Genomic DNA, 16145 nt, shown 5'->3' with positions numbered 1-16145 from the left:
CCGTGTGGTGTGGAAAACTCTGCTCACCCCTGGTGAGTGGTCCTTCTGCCTTGATGTGAGCAAGTTCAGAGCGTGGAATAGTCTTTATTATTGAGACAGTGCGTTCCAGTATTGGGCAGGTTTTTGTTTGTTTGTTTGTTTTGTGAGATGAAGTCTCACTCTGTCCTCCAGGCTGGCTCATCACAATCTCCGCCTCCCGGGTTCAAGTGATTCTCCTGCCTCAGCCTCCCGAGTAGCTGGGATTGCAGGCATGCGCCACCATGCACAACGAATTTTAATATTTTTAGTACAGATGGGGTTTCACCATACTGGCCAGGCTGGTCATACTGGTCTTGAACTCCTGACCACAAGTGATCTACCCGCCTTGGCCTCCAAAGTGCTGGGATTATAGGCGTGAGTCACTGCGCTTGGCCTATTGGGCAGTTTTATTGTTAGCAGTTAGAATATTGAATCAAAATTTGAGTCTTGTAAGGTGCTTTCCCTCATTGTGCTGAGTTTTGTCCTCCAGAGTGAAGCCAAGCTGCTCTTTTGTCGGACAGCCCAATGTTTCAGGATGCCCACAGCTGAAGTCAGACTTTACTAGGTCCTCGTAATGCCTCATGGAAAGGTGTTTCCTGAATCTTGGCCTGAATCTTTTTAACTGAACTGACGTTAAGGCCAGAGCTTGTTTATCCTTGATTTTTGGAATATTAAAGTCTGTTCACCAAGTAAATAAACTCATGTAACCAATACCCAGGTCCTGAACTGGGTTATTACCGTGATTTCTCCTCATTATTTCCCTTCTCCCTAAAGGTGGTACCATGGCCTCATGAGCACTGAGGGTTAATTTTTCACCTGCTTTGAACTTCCTAAGACTGGATAGCATATCTATTAATTTGATGGCTTGCCTTGCTCAATAGCATTTCAAGATCTGTATTCATTTTTATTGCTATATAGTGTTCCACTTTTGTGTACATACCATAAATTCTTTATCTCATGTAATATTGATGTACATTAAAGTTTATTTCAATTTCTGATTATTAAAAATTATTCCTTAATGTACATGTCTATTATACATGCATTATGTGTGGAACACTTCTATGTTGACTCTTGAAAAGAAGATGAAATATACAGAGATAGAGAATAGAACAGTGGTTACCGGGGACTTGGGGGTGGGGCGGAGGTGAGGGGAGATGAAATGGCGAGATGTGGTTCAAAGGATAAAAGGTGCAGATATGTAGGGTGAACAGGTCTAGAGATGTAATGTACAACATGAGGATTCCAGGGAATAGCATTGTGTTGTATTAGGGATTCTTGTTAAATTAGTTAAATAAGTCGATTTTGTGACAAAAAATGGTAACTCTGTGAGTTGATAGATATGCTAATTTGCTTCACTGTAGTAATCATTTCACTATCTCCATGTATCCCATAATATCATGTTGTAAGCCTCAAATATACACAATAAAGTTTATTTTAAAAAATACAACCATGGCTCACTTAACAATGGGCATACATTGTGAGAAGTGTATTGTTAGACAATTCCCTTGTGCTGTGAACATCACAGAGTAAACTAGTACAAGCCCATATGATAGGGCTACTACGCCTCTAGGCTATATGCTATAGCCTATTGCTTCTAGGCTACAAACCTGTACCGTATGATATTATACTTAGTACTGTAAGTACATATTGTAAGTACATTCAGTACCTAGAATTATAACACACGGTGGTAAGTATTTGTGTATCTAAACTTATCCAACGGTAGAAAAGGCAGTGTGAGACATACCGTCTTATATGCAGGGAAATGTGGACATGTGGCACCTGACCGTACATGTCTCAGTGGATACTGCCAAACAGTTTCAGCCCTTCTTACCTTCTCGTGTCTGCACTAAGTCTGTAAGTTACTTGATGCACAGGCTTTTGCCTACATCTCACAAGTTTTGAATTTTATATTTCCATTGTTATTCAGATCAAAATATTTTCTAACTTCCTTTATGGTTTCTCATATGAGTGCATTGCTTAATTTTCAAACAATTGGAGCTTTTCTTTTATTATTGACTTCAACTTAAATACACTATATTTTTCAGTTCAAAAACTTACATTTGAAGCTGGGTGCAATGGCTCACACCTGTAATCCCAGCACTTTGGGATCCCAAGGTAGGAGGATTGCTTGAAGCCAGGTGTTCAAGACCAGCCTGGGCATCATAATGAGACACAATCTCTATTAAAAATTAGAAAAAAGTTTTAATCTCAGAATTTCTATTTGATTATTTTCAGTTGTTGTTAGTTACTTGCCCAAATTCTGCACATTAGTATGTAATTTTTGAACACTTTGTCATCCTACAGAGGATTTACTTTTGTTTCTTCTAGGCAGTCAGGCCAGGGGCAGGTAATTTTAATGTAATCATAATTTGAGCTGACTGCAGCCTGGGCTTCAATCCTCCTCTAAGGGCGGATCAGTTTCCAGTTTCCCTTTTCTTTTAGGGCAAAGCTCTTCAGAATCCCAGTTGAACTCCTGAGGTGTTTTAGCAGGGCCCCTTGTGCTGGATAGAGGCTGAACTTCGCGTCTCTTCCCTATGCCTGAGCTCTGTGGGGCTGCCAGCCCTTCTCTGTGTCTCAGGTGCTCAGTCACTGCATGCTCCCAGCCTTTCACTTTCCTGTTGTGTGGGCAAATACCTCAAAAGCAGAAACAGTGCTATGTTTGGATTATGAGACTGAGCTTCCCTTATCTTTTGGTTTATTATTATTATTATTATTTATTTATGTATTTATGTATTTATTTATTTTGACGGAGTCTTACTCTGTCGCCCAGGCTGGAGTGCAGTGGTGCCATCTCAGCTCACTGCAACCTCTGCCTCCCAGGTTCAAGGGATTCTCCCGCCTAAGCCTTCTGAGTAGCTGGGACTACAGGTGCCCACCGCCATGCCTGGCTAATTTTTTGTATTTTTAGTAGAGACGGGGTTTTACCATGTTGGCCGGGCTGGTTTCGAACACCTGACCTCGTGATCTGCCCGCCTCGGCCTCCCAAAGTGCTGGGATTACAGGCGTGAGCTCCTTCAAGATGTAAGGGAATAAAATTGTGTGATTTGAGACTCGTCAATTGGATGACAGTTTTAGATGTGTCTTTAGAAAGAAGGTGATATTGGTGAAATAGGCTCAACAAGAAGACATTTTGCTAAAATTCAGGCTGTCAAAATCATGTGAATATATTTTAAAAGATCCAGCTTACTTCTGTTTCTGCCCATGAAAGATTAACTACTACAAGAATTGCCCTCTAACAGGAGGTAATTAGAGAACTGGACAAAATCTAGGAAACAGCTGTTTTCAGACTTCAGGTAACAGTAGAAGACTGTAATTCTTAACCGAAAGGAAACAGATGAAGTGAGCCCTGGGATGGCACTGTTTGCAGTATGAGGAGAAGGACCCAAATATAGTCTAGTGGTGTGCATGAGTTGATGAGACAGAAGAGAAAAGTTCATTGGCGGAGAAGTGACTAGAATATATAGGAAATACCGGAGAGGAGGGAGCTACAGAGATAGAAGGGAGCAAGAGCAGGCAAGTGCCAGTCTAGAGATTTCTAGTAGGGTCTCCTCAAATCTTTGATTTGAATACTGATTGAGTATCCATGGTACAAATACCATAAGACTGGAGAAAGAAAGTGATAGGTCAGACAGTTCTCAGAGCTCACATAGGGCTGGGAATAGTTTGTGTTTCCGTCAGCCAGCATAGAGACATAGAGCCTTGAATAGAAACGTCAGAAGGGTAATGCCATAGTAGTGGGACCAAATTAGTCTGAGGCTAAGGCTGCATTGGACTTATTCTAACAAAAATTGAAAGCAAACACTGAAAGGATCAATTTGATTTAAAATAATTTATTTGTGTGCTAGAACAAAGTCCAGGATCCTTTAAGATAATACGATAAAATCCAGCACCAAGAATGTAAAATTCACGATGGCCAGTATCTAGTCAGAGTTTTTCATGTGTGTTGGGGATGAGAGTAGTGTGGAGGGGCAAAAGAGAGTTTACCAAGAGGGCATCAGGAAGCCTTCGAGAGTGTTAGGTATATTCTAGAAGTGTATTGACAGTTACGTGTGTATATACATGTGTCAACACTTATCAAAGTATGTACTTTAAACATATTCACTTTATTGTATGCTAGTTATACATCAGTAAAGCTGTTAAAAATGATCAGGTATGCAAACAAGCAAGAAAATATGATCCACAACAAAAAGAAGAAATGACAGGTACAATTTAATTAGCAGACAAACATGTTAAAACATGTTATACATATGCTCAAGAATGTAAAGGAAAATGTGAAAATGGGGAGAAAAAATATATTAAAAAAACAAAATGGAACTTCTATAGATTAAAAATACAATATCAGAAATAAAATAACTGTATGGGAGTAACAGTTGATTATGCATTACCAAATAAAAGATCAGTGAAGTTAAAGACACAGGAATAGAAACTACCCAAAATGAATTACACAGGGAAAACAAAGTCTGGTAAAAATTTAACAGCATATCTGTATCCTGTGGTTCAATATCAAATAGTTTGACATGTGTAATTAAAGTCTCCTAGAAACAGCAGGGAAGGAAATCACAAAAACTATTTGCAGAAACTGAAATTATTAATCCATCAATATAGGAAATTCAACAAACTCAAGGCAGAATAAAAAAAAAAAGATCATACCAAAGCACGTCATAATCATCTTGCCAGAAATCAATGATAAAGAGAAAATCTTAAAAGTAGCCATAGAAAAAGACATAATGTACAGTGGAATAAAGACAAGAATTACAACAGACTCCTCATCAGAAATAATACAAACTACAAGAGGAATGATATTTCAGGAGTACCAATACTAAAAGAAAAACTGTCAACCTAGATTTCTATACCTAGTGAAAACATCTTTTAAATTGAAGGCAAAACAACCAGTATAAAAATGGGCAAGAGACTTCAATAGACATTTCTCCAAAAGATATACAAATGGCCAGCCAATAAACATATGAAGAGATGATAAACATCACTAGCCATGAGGGAGATTCAAATCAAAATTACAATGAGATATCACTTCACATCTACTAAGAAAGCTATTACTTAAAAGCAAAACTGACTCACATAGGTTGGACATTGGTATACAAGTATCTGTTTGAGTCACTGCTTTCAGTTCTTTGGGGTATATATCCAGAAGTGGAATTGTTTGATCACAGGGTAATTCTAAATTTAACTTTTTGATACATGTCTATGTAGATTTTGATACATACCTTCTAATCTAGGAAGAGATTTGTTAAAAAGAATTGGCTCACACAATTATGGAAACTGGCCAGTCCAGATTTGCAGTGTGGACTGACGAACTGGAGGCACAGGACAGCCAGTACAGTTCCAGTCCAAAGACCAGCAGCCTGGAGACCCAGGAAAGCTGATGATGGGGATGAAGTCTGAAGACTGGCAGGCAGAGACCCAGGAAAGCTTGCAGTGCAGATGAAGTCCAAAGGCAGTCTGTTGAATTCCTACCTGCTTAAGAGAGGTCAGTTTTTTTTATTCTGATCAGGACTTTAACTGATTGGATGAGGTATACTCACATTATGGAGGGCAGTCTGTATACTCAAGAGTTCACCAGTTTAAAAATTAATCTTACCCAAAAATATCCTCCAGATTGACACATGAAATTATCTGTTACATGCCTACAACCTATGTGTCCATCACAGGTGAATGTCAGCAACATATGGCATATACATATAATGCAATATTATTAAGCTTTAAAATATAATGAAATTCTGATACATGCTACAACATGGATGAACCTTGAAAATGTTATGCTAAGTGAAATAAGTCAGACACAAAAGAACAAATATGATTCATCTTATATAAGGTACCTAGAATAAGCAATTTCATAGACACAGAAAATAGAATAGTGGTTACCAGGGACTGAGGAAGAAGAGAAAGGGGAGTTACTACTGTTTAATAGGTACAGAGTTTCAGTAAGACAATGAAAAAGTTCAGGAAATGACCACTGATGATGGTTGTACTTGATACCACGGAATTGTATACGTAAACGGTAAATCTTACATGTATATTTTACCACAAAATTAAAGAATAAAATAATTTTTCAGACAAACAGGAGAACTGATTGCCTGCAGAACTGTAATATATTAGATGTTAAAGGTAATCTCTTCAAGCAGAGGGAAAATGATACCACATGGAAATTTGGAACTAAATAAAATAATGGAAAATGTTAGAGATCTTACATATTCAAATACAAGACTTTTTAAATAATTTGAAGCCTCTTTAAATAAAAATGCCTAACCAAAGATAATAAAATATGTTGTGAGGTTTATAAAATATTTAAAAGCAAAATATAAGACAAAATATCACAAAGAATAGGGGAGAATGGAAAGATGCTGTCATAAGGCACTTTGACTATTCATAAAGTAGTGACTTTTATCGGCAGTAGGCTGCATGTTTTATACACTAGAGCAAACCTTTTCTATAAAGATCCAAATAGTAAATATTTTAGATGTTGCAGGTATAGTAAGCAGAATTCTAAATATTTTCCAGTCCTCCAAGATGTTCCCCTCCCCCACCTTTCCTAGTATACATGACTTTCATAATTTCCAGGCTGAATATGATTCATTATTTAATATGGCAGAGTTAACTTAAAGATAGAGAAATTATCGTGGGGGGCAGAGAAATTATTCTGGGGGATTGGAGGTAACACACAAGCCCTTTAAAGAGAGTTTCTCTGGCTGGTTGTAGAGGAGGACATTAGATGTCAAAGCACAAGAGGGTTTAAATGTACCATTGCTGGATTACAGAGGGAGAGGCCAACATGGGAAGAAACTGAGAGCCAGCAAGGAATTCAAGTCTCAGTCCTAGAGCCACAAGGAACTGAATGTTGCCAACAGTGAGAATGAAGTTAGGAGTGGGTTTTTCTGCAAAGCCCCAGATGACAACTCAGCCTGGCTAACACCCTGATTGCAGCTTTGTGATAATTTGACCAGAGAGCCCAGAGAACCTAGTGAGCTATTAAATAGCTGTAATTAATTTTAAGCTGCTAATTCTGTGGTGATTTGTCCTGCAGCATCAGTAAACTCATGTAGCAGACCATGTGTGGTCTCTGGTGCAGATTTTTGCTCTTTTTTTTCTACTTTTCTTGGATAATAGTTAAAAATTTGCAAACCTTGATTAACTTGTGGCCCATAAAACAAAAACAAAAAACAGGCCACAAGATGAGCTGGCATTTGCTGATTCCTGCCCTAGAGTATCCACTTAAAAAAAAAAAAAAAAGAGGTATCACTTTTAAGCCAATAAGGGAGATAAAATGGAATCATTAGAAAAAATTTAGTTAACCCAAAAGAAGGCAAGAATAGAGGAAGAAAATATGACAATAAGAAAGCTAATATACTAATTGTATTAATAAATGGCCTAAATGCTCCAATTAAAAGGCAGAGATTATTAGAATGGTTAAAACGAGACCCAGTTTCATGATGGCTGCAACAGATCTGCTTTAAATATAAAGGCCTAGATAGGTTAATTAAAATATTAAAGATGATATATCATGAAAATACAAATCCAAAGAATGTTGCAGTTGTCATATTAATATCAAACTAAACTTCAGAACAAGGACTATTACTGGAGGTTTTATAATTATAAATGGATCAGTTCGTCAAAGGACATAAGAATCTTAAAGATGTATGTGCATACTAACAGAGCTTCTAACAGAGCTCTAACAGATCATACTAGCCTGGAATAAAGACCAATACAACTGCAAGGTGAAGGACAAATCTCCAATTATAGTTGGACATGATAGAATATGTAGTCAGATAATCAGCAATGCTGTCAAAAGATGTAAGCAATACCGTAGACCAACTTGATCCAATTAACATTTATAAAATAGAACATACCATTTAAAAACAGCAGAAGGGCACATGGAACATCACAAAGGTAATCCTTACTCTAGAATATGAAAAGAAGTCTCAGTACATTTAAGGGGACTCAAATTCATGCAGAGTATAACTATAGTGGAATTAAACTAGACAACATAAACAGAAATATATCTGGAAAAATTGTCAAATACTTGGAAAATATTAGCATACTTGTCAATAATTCATTGGCCAAGGAAGAAAGCACATGAGGAACATTTAAAAATACTTTGAAGTAAACAAAAGGGAAAATACACTGTATAAACATTTATTGGGTATAGCCACAGCAGTGTAATGGGAAGCCATTAGGAAGTGGAAGTCTCATACATTGCTATGGGAATGCAAAATGGTACAACCCTTTTGGGAAGCAGGTTACTGATTTCTTACAAAGTTAAACATATATTTAACATACTGTCTAGCAATCCCACTTACAGGTATTTACCCAATATAAATGAAAGCGTATACCCACACAAAGACTTTAGTGTAAATATTTATGAGAGCTTTATGCTTGTTAGCCTAAACTGGGAACCAGCCTAAATGTCCATTAATAGATAAATGGATAAACAAATTGTGATATATCCATTAAATGTAATTTAAAAGGAACAAGTTACGGATACAACATGGATGAATTTCAAAAACAGTGAAAGTTTAGTGGTTGCTAAGGGCCAGGTAGGGATAGACCATAAAGAGGCATGAAGAAATATTCCGGTGGTTGTCCTAGTGGTACATGATTATATGTACTTGTCTAAACTCATCATATTGTACATTTAAAATTTGTGCTGTTTATTAGAAATTGGGTAAAATACCATTTTTTATGTGGGAGGAAAAGATTCAGATGAATAATTATTAGAACTAATAAGGTAAGTAGAATCTATATGTATTATATATATGTAAAATCTTTTAACATATCTATGATAGCCATTCATAATATATAAAATCACATTCACAATAGCAAACCCAAATCATAAAATATTTAGAATTAACTTTTATCAAGAAATACAGTGGCCCTATCTAGAGAAAATTATAAAACATTTTTGAGAGATATAAATGAAAATTTTAACAAATGAAAGACAGATATTTTAAAAAATAGAAACAATGTAAGAATGCAATATCAAAATCCTAATTTGGGAGTGTAGGAGGGGGAACAAGATAGAAATTTTCAGAATATCATCTGGACATGTTACTAGAGCAAATTTACCCTACATTTAAAAATATATTTATGTGGCCAGGCATGGTGGTTCACACATGTAATCCTAGCACTTTGGGAGGCTGAGGCGGGCGGATCACTTGAGGCCAGGAGTTCGAGACCAGACTGGCCAATGTGGTGAAAACCCATCTCTACTATTAATAAAAATACAAAAATTAGCCATATGTGGTGGTGCACACCTGTAGTCCCAGCTACTCGGGAGGCTGAGGCACGAGAATCGCTTGAACCTGGGAGGTGGAGGGTGCAGTGAGCCAAGATTGTGCCACTGTACTCCAGCCTGGGTAACAGACCCTACTCTCTGAATTATTTTGATGACAATTTGAAATGGTGTATCATTCACCTGTAAACATTTCAGGATGTATTTTTAAAGCTAAGAAGAAAGTACAATGCCATTATTATTTTTGAAAAGTTAACTAGAATTCTTTACTGCTGTCCTATTTTTGAAAAGTTAACTCGAATTCTTTATTGCTGTCCAAATGCCTTGTCAATATTTATGTTTCTCATTTGTTTTTCTATTGGCTTGTTTGAATCAGGGTCTAAATATGGTCTATATATTGCAGTTGGTAAATATACTTCTGAAGTCTAATTTTGTTTTTTATTTATTGTCTTTTTTTGAGATGGGGTCTCACTTTGTCTTGCCCAGGAGTCTTGCCCAGGCTGAAGTGCAGTACTGCAATCTCCACTCACTGCAGCGTCTGCCTTCTGGGTTCAGGTGATTCTCCTGCCTAGCCGGGACTACAGGCACCTGCCACCATGCCTGGCTAATTTTTGTGTTTTTAGTAGAGACGGGGTTTCGCCATGTTGGCCAGGCTGGTGTCGAACTCCTGACCTCAGGCAATCCACCCACCTCGGCCTCCCAAAGTGCTGGGATCACAGGTGTGAGCCGCCGCACCCAGCTGAGGTCTAATTTTAATCACCCTCTTTTCTTTGTAACTTAAAAAAAAAAAAAAAAAAAAAAAAACTAGGTCATTTGTAGAATTCCCCACTGTCTGATTTTTGTGTCTTACACCCCCATGGTGTACTTGAACAAATTCCTTTATTCCTGTAATTCCTGTAAATTATTTATTAGATGTAGAGGATTATGAGATCTAGTTTTTTGGGGGCAGAGACATTCATCATGGGTTGTACTGTATATATATCCATCAGGAAGTACATGTCTCTTTTTTATTATAGTAGTAGCAATTTATGATTGTCTAGATTGATTATTTCATTAGGGATTGCAAAAATATTCTATTTTAAGTATACCATTCCTTATTTATTTATTTGTTGGAATGCCTCTATAAAGAGAAACTTTCCCCCTGCATCACCACTTCTGTTTGTTGTTTACTGATCCTCAGCTCATATTGGAAAGATAGATGAAATGATAAGCTATGCCCTATCTCTGTCTGGCACCTGCCAGAGATAACCAACAGAGTTGAGGTTTTTGTTTAGTTTTTTGTTTTTTTTGAGACGAGTCTCACTCTGTCACCCAGGCTGGAGTACACTGGTGCCATCTCAGCTCACTGCAACCCCCACCTCCTGGGCTCAAGTGATTCTTACGCCTCAGCCTCCCGAGTACTGAGATTACAGGCATGTGCCACCACACCCAGCTAATTTTTGTATGTTTAGTAGGGATGGGATTTCACCATGTTGACCAGGCTGGTCTCAAACTCCTGACCTCAAGTGATCTGCCTGCCTCCGCCTCTCAAAGTGCTGGGACTACAGGCGTGAGCTGCTGCACCTGGCCTGTTTGTTTAGGTTTTAAAGTATCAATTTGTGCTCACAGATTTAAACATAACTGACATGTTTTAGGTCGTTGTAATTATTATGCTTATTGAGCCACAAATTTTCCTATCTTGTGATATAGGAACCTCTTTGTATTGACTCCTCATACCTTTGATCCTAGTATTCTGAAAGTTTTCTTTTACTCTGGCCTGAAAAGATGTTTTTGACTTTTTTTGCACTAGACCTGGAATCAGACATTATTCAAGAAAGTCTGATTCTTTTTGTAAGATGTTGTATTTACAGACCACACTTTATATGCATGAGTGTTTATTGCAACTGAATTGGCAATTGTGTGTAAGTTCTTATCTTACTATATTTAAAATACATACATTACCAGTAATTACAACAGTGTGATAGTGACACAAAAATAGGAAGACCAATGGAACTGAACATCTACAAATAGGCAGAAACATTTTGTTGAATTTAAAATATAATAAAAGTAGCATTTTTTAATGATTAGAATAAAACTGGATTATTCAGTGAATGTGTAAGGGTATCTCTTTGCCCATGTTAAAAGAAATTAAATAAAGGTGAAAAGAAAATAAAGGTGAGTCTGTACCTTACTTTTTGTATCAAAATAATTCCAGATGGACCAGTGACTTAAATGTGAAAAGTCCAATCATGGACTCATTTAAATTAGTCACAAAACATGTAAAGAAAAGATTGAGAAAACAATGGGGAGTAGCAGACAAAGCCAACCTGATGGTGAGACATTTTAAAAATCAAATGCAATAACTAACAGGATGAGAAGCCTTTAGTCATTCATTCATTAAGCAGTTATTTATTTAGTGCTTCATATATGCCAGATACTGTTTTACACAAATGATGTAGCAGAGAACAGATACATTTCAGACACTATTCTAGGCAGTGAGGTATAGCATAAACAAAAGTAACTGCTCTCATGGAGCTTATGCTGTATTGGGGTGGGGAGATTTGAACAACTAAGTTAATAAGCTTGGTCTAATGGTTGTATACGGAGCTCACCAAATAATGAATGCAGATTTCTTTCCATTACTCATAAAAATTAACCACATGCTAGTCATAAAGCTGCCCTTAAAAAGTTAATACAATGGATTATGATCATACTGAGCATACTGTCCAGCCTGGATGCCAGCTAATTTAGAAGTCAATAACAAAAAGCCGAAAAATGCAGAACTCTTCTGTGAAACTTTTTTTTTTTTGATACAGGGTCTTGACTCTGTCATTCAGGCTGAGTGCAGTGGCAGAATCACGGCTCACTGCAGCCTCAGCCTCCCAGAGTCAGATGATCCTCCTGCCTCAGCCTCCCAAGTAACTGAGACCACAAGTGGTATACTACCATGCCTGGCTAATTTTTATATTTTATGTAGAGATAGGATTTTGCCATGTTGCCCAGGCTGGTCTCAGACTCCAGGGTTCAAGCAATCCACCTGCCTTGGCCTACAGGAAACTTTTACACATACTTTCAGTATAATGCATGGGTTAACAAAATTAAATAGAAATATAGGAATAGTTAGAATTAAGTGGTCATAAAAATACGTATATATTTTGTAGGCTACAACTAAAGCAGTTTTTAGTAGGGAATTTATATAGGCTTAAATAAAGAAGAATATTAATAATAACTAAGCTTTGCATTAAAAAACTTAAGGAACAGACTAAACGGAAAGAAGACAGGGAGAAATAAAGATAATAATTAATGAAAATTTTAAAATTGGTACAATAGAATAGCTCTGCAATATTTAAAAGCTGGAAAACAAACAGAAACACCAAATCAGGCTTTGTCAGGTTTTCACAAGAAGAGAGAAAGCACCAAAAAGCCAACATTAGGGGACTTTTTTTCTTCAACCATTCAGTGGACAATATGTCCACACTATATGTCTCCTTCTAGTGGTAACTAAAAATTGTGAATGTAATATAAATGAAGATAAATAAAAATCTTGATAAGGTAGAAAGAAGGATATTGTAGAGACTGTACACCAGGCTCAGAACTCAGAATAGTAAGTAGGACACTAAAGCTGGCTTTGCCCTGAGGAAATTTGATAAGCTAGGTGAATATTCCCTTCTATTGTGTCCCTTTCCTGGTCTTATGGTGACAGACCCCAGCTGCATAAAGTGGGGACTCCCACAGACACTAAACCTTCAGTGTAAGAATACTAGAATTCAGCCAGCCAAACCACCCTAGCATGCCTCCTACCACCACCACTACTACTTGTTGAAGACAGCAAGAAAGGTTGCCTATCTAGAGCAACAATGCTAGATAAATAAAGGAGAGAAAAAAAGACACTGGGACCATTGGATTTATCACCATCAGATACCCCTGAATTCACACTTCCCTGAGTGGTCTGAAAAAGCCCAAGCTAAACACTTAGCTGTGACAGTTGAAGCAGTGACAGACGGTTGTGCTTCCAGTCACTTGCAGATGCACGTCTTTTCCAGAGTAATACACCTTCAACTAGTGCCTTTAGTAGGAAAGTATGAACACATAGCCCAAATCACAGATGTACAAAGAACAAAGAACTGGCAGGAAAAAAGCAGACAATAGAATTTGATCTCAAGATGCTTCAGATTTTTGAGAAGTTAGAGAAAATACGAAATATCCATGTGTAACATGTTTTTAAGAAATGAAAGAGATTGAAAATATAAGTGGGGAAGATACCATGAAAATGATCAAGAAAATACGGAAACAAAGTAGAACTTCTACAAATTAATCATTTAATGAATTAAAAATCAAAGCTGGTGGGGGATTATTTGCGAAGGTTCAAAATTAGCAAGCAATAGCTTATTTTTTCATACCAATCATGTTGTTTTTATACCTTCAGTGTTCTATGAGAAAATAACCATTAATCAGTATTTTATACCCAGCAAAACATCTTTCATGCATATGGGTGAAATAAAGACATTTTCAGACAAAATTTGAGAGTAATATATGGCATCAGTTGTTCACTATATTACTAAAGAAAGCAGAAAAGGGGAGAAAATAAAAAATACAGGGCAAATGAGTCTAATGTAAGATGATAAACGTAAATCTCAGTGTATCAATAATTAGAATTAAGTGTAATTGGATTAAATGCTCTAGTTAAAAAGACAACAGTTAAAAGACTGGGTTTAGAAAGAAATCTACCTATATGATACTTAAAGAGACACCTAAAAACAAAGATACAGAAACGTTAAAAGGATGGGAAGAAAAAGATATACCAATCAATTCCTAACCAGAAAAAAGCTGGTATACACAAATAAATAAGTAAATGAAGCTTTGTTAATGTCAGAAGTGATAGATTTTATGGCAAAATGCTTTACTGAAAAAAAAGACCATTGAATCTGTAATGTGTCCGTTAAAATGTGGGCCCCAAAATATGTAAAGCAAAAATTGGCAGAAAATCCACAGTCATAGTGAGAGATTTCAATATAACTTTTGATATTTGATAGATCAAGCAGATTTAAAAATTAGTATAGAATAGGTAAATACACGTGATGGACAAACTTTAATTAATGTATACAACATGGAGCTTATGCTGTATTCGAGTGGGGAAAAATGGGGAGCAAAAATATTTTTCAAGCACATTTAGCACATTCATGAAAACTGGCCACATTTGGGCCATTAGACTTGTTTCAATATATTTAAAAGGATTGGTCAGACCACATTCTCTGACTGTAGTGAACTTGTTAGAAATTCATTAAAAAATAACAACAAAGCCATTTCCCACCTTTCAGAAGAGCTGAAATCCAAGAGACGAACAATATGAAGCATTGTTAAGGATGTGGAGCAGCTGAAACTCTCTACTGCTGGTGGGAAACTGGCCTTCCCTAATAAAGCTGAACGTGTGCACACCTGTTGCCACGCAGCTCCACCCTGGAACAGAGTGGTTGTAGCATGTAGCCTAGGTCTGGAATTAGCCATTGTGTATGGTCGTGCGGTAGAATCTCATCTAGCAGTGCAGATCATTGTACACAACTGCATGCAGCAGCACAGTGCTGAGTGGGTGAAGCTAGACAAAAGAGTACACACTGTATGAGTCCACTTATATTAAGTTCAGAAAAGACAAAACTATTTACAGGCCTAAACGTTGAGATAATGGTTACTTTTAGGGAAAAGGGAAGGTTTAGTAATTTGGAGGGGCACAAGAATGGCTTCTAGGATTCTGATAATGTGTTGTTTCTTCAACTGTTGGCCTTTCCCTGGGTGTTTCTACTTCGAGGACACTCATTGAGTTGCTATGCTTAGAGTTTTTTTTTATTTTCAGTTTCTATGTTGTACTTCTAAGGAACTTAGAAGCTAAATAATTTGGAAGTCTAGAGGAATACACTTCTAAATAATGGGTCAAACATATATGAATATTCTTTGCTAAAATTAGTGAGTAAAACTTTGAAAAAGAGGATAGTTGCATCGCTTCAAAGTGTCTCCCCTCAAATTTGTATTATTTGACTCTGGTGGTTTGAACATGTCTGCTAATTTGGTACCTCTTTCTTCTTGAATTTCGGCTGGATCCGGTGAGTACCTCCTGACAAATAGAGTATGGAAAGGAAAAACAGCTGATTTTTACTGTAGAAACCTGGCAGATCCTGTTGTAACCAACTGACAAATATTTCCATCACCAGGGATAAGTTATGTGGAGAGCGTATACTCTGATACATCATTGGGAGGGAAGGGCATGTCGCCTCTGTGGTGTTCTTTTCCAGCATCCATCATCTCAGTCTCATTATGAGAGAGTATCAGGCAAACCCAAATTGGAGTACACTTTATAGAACATCTGACTAGTGCTCTTCAGAAATGAATAGGTCATTAAAGACAAGAAAGTGAGAAACTATCACAGACTGGGGGCAACTAAGGAGACTTAACTGCTGAATAAAGTGGTTTTCTGTTGGGTTTTTGTTGTTCTTGTTGTTTTTAGACAGAGTCTCGCTCTTGCGCCCAGGCTGGAGTGCAGCGGCTCAATCCGGCTCACTGTAACCTCCACCTCCTGGGCTCAAGCAGTCCTCCCACCTCAGCTTCCTGAGAAGCTGGGACTACGGGTGCGCTCCATCACAACCTGGTAAATTGCGTATTTTTTGTAGAGATAGGGTTTTGCTGCATTGCCTAAGCCAATCTCAAACCCCTGGGATCAGGCAGTCTTCCCTCCTCAGCCTCTCAGATTAGACTCGGATTAGAAGCACGAGCCACCACACCCAGCCTCCTGTTGTTTTTTTTAAGAGTGGCAGGGTCTCCAGCTGCATCCATGTCCCTACAAAGGACGCAAACTCATCCTTTTTTATGGCTGCATAATATTCCATGGTGTATATGTGCCACATTTTCTTAATCC

The 16145-nt window shown here is 37.4% G+C and overlaps 1 protein-coding gene across 1 annotated transcript in view; it reads left to right on the top strand.

The window, feature by feature from the left end:
• The window catches only part of WWC2 (WW and C2 domain containing 2), a 122228-nt gene that overhangs the window by 14968 nt on the left and 91115 nt on the right, over positions 1-16145 (top strand). The window lies entirely within an intron of this gene.

The sequence above is a fragment of the Colobus angolensis genome, unplaced genomic scaffold (genome assembly GCF_000951035.1).
Source record: "Colobus angolensis palliatus isolate OR3802 unplaced genomic scaffold, Cang.pa_1.0 Scaffold5, whole genome shotgun sequence".
Classification (NCBI taxonomy): Eukaryota; Metazoa; Chordata; class Mammalia; order Primates; family Cercopithecidae; genus Colobus; species Colobus angolensis.
Note: the sequence above shows the minus strand (reverse complement) of the source record. Positions and strands in the feature narration are given on the sequence as shown.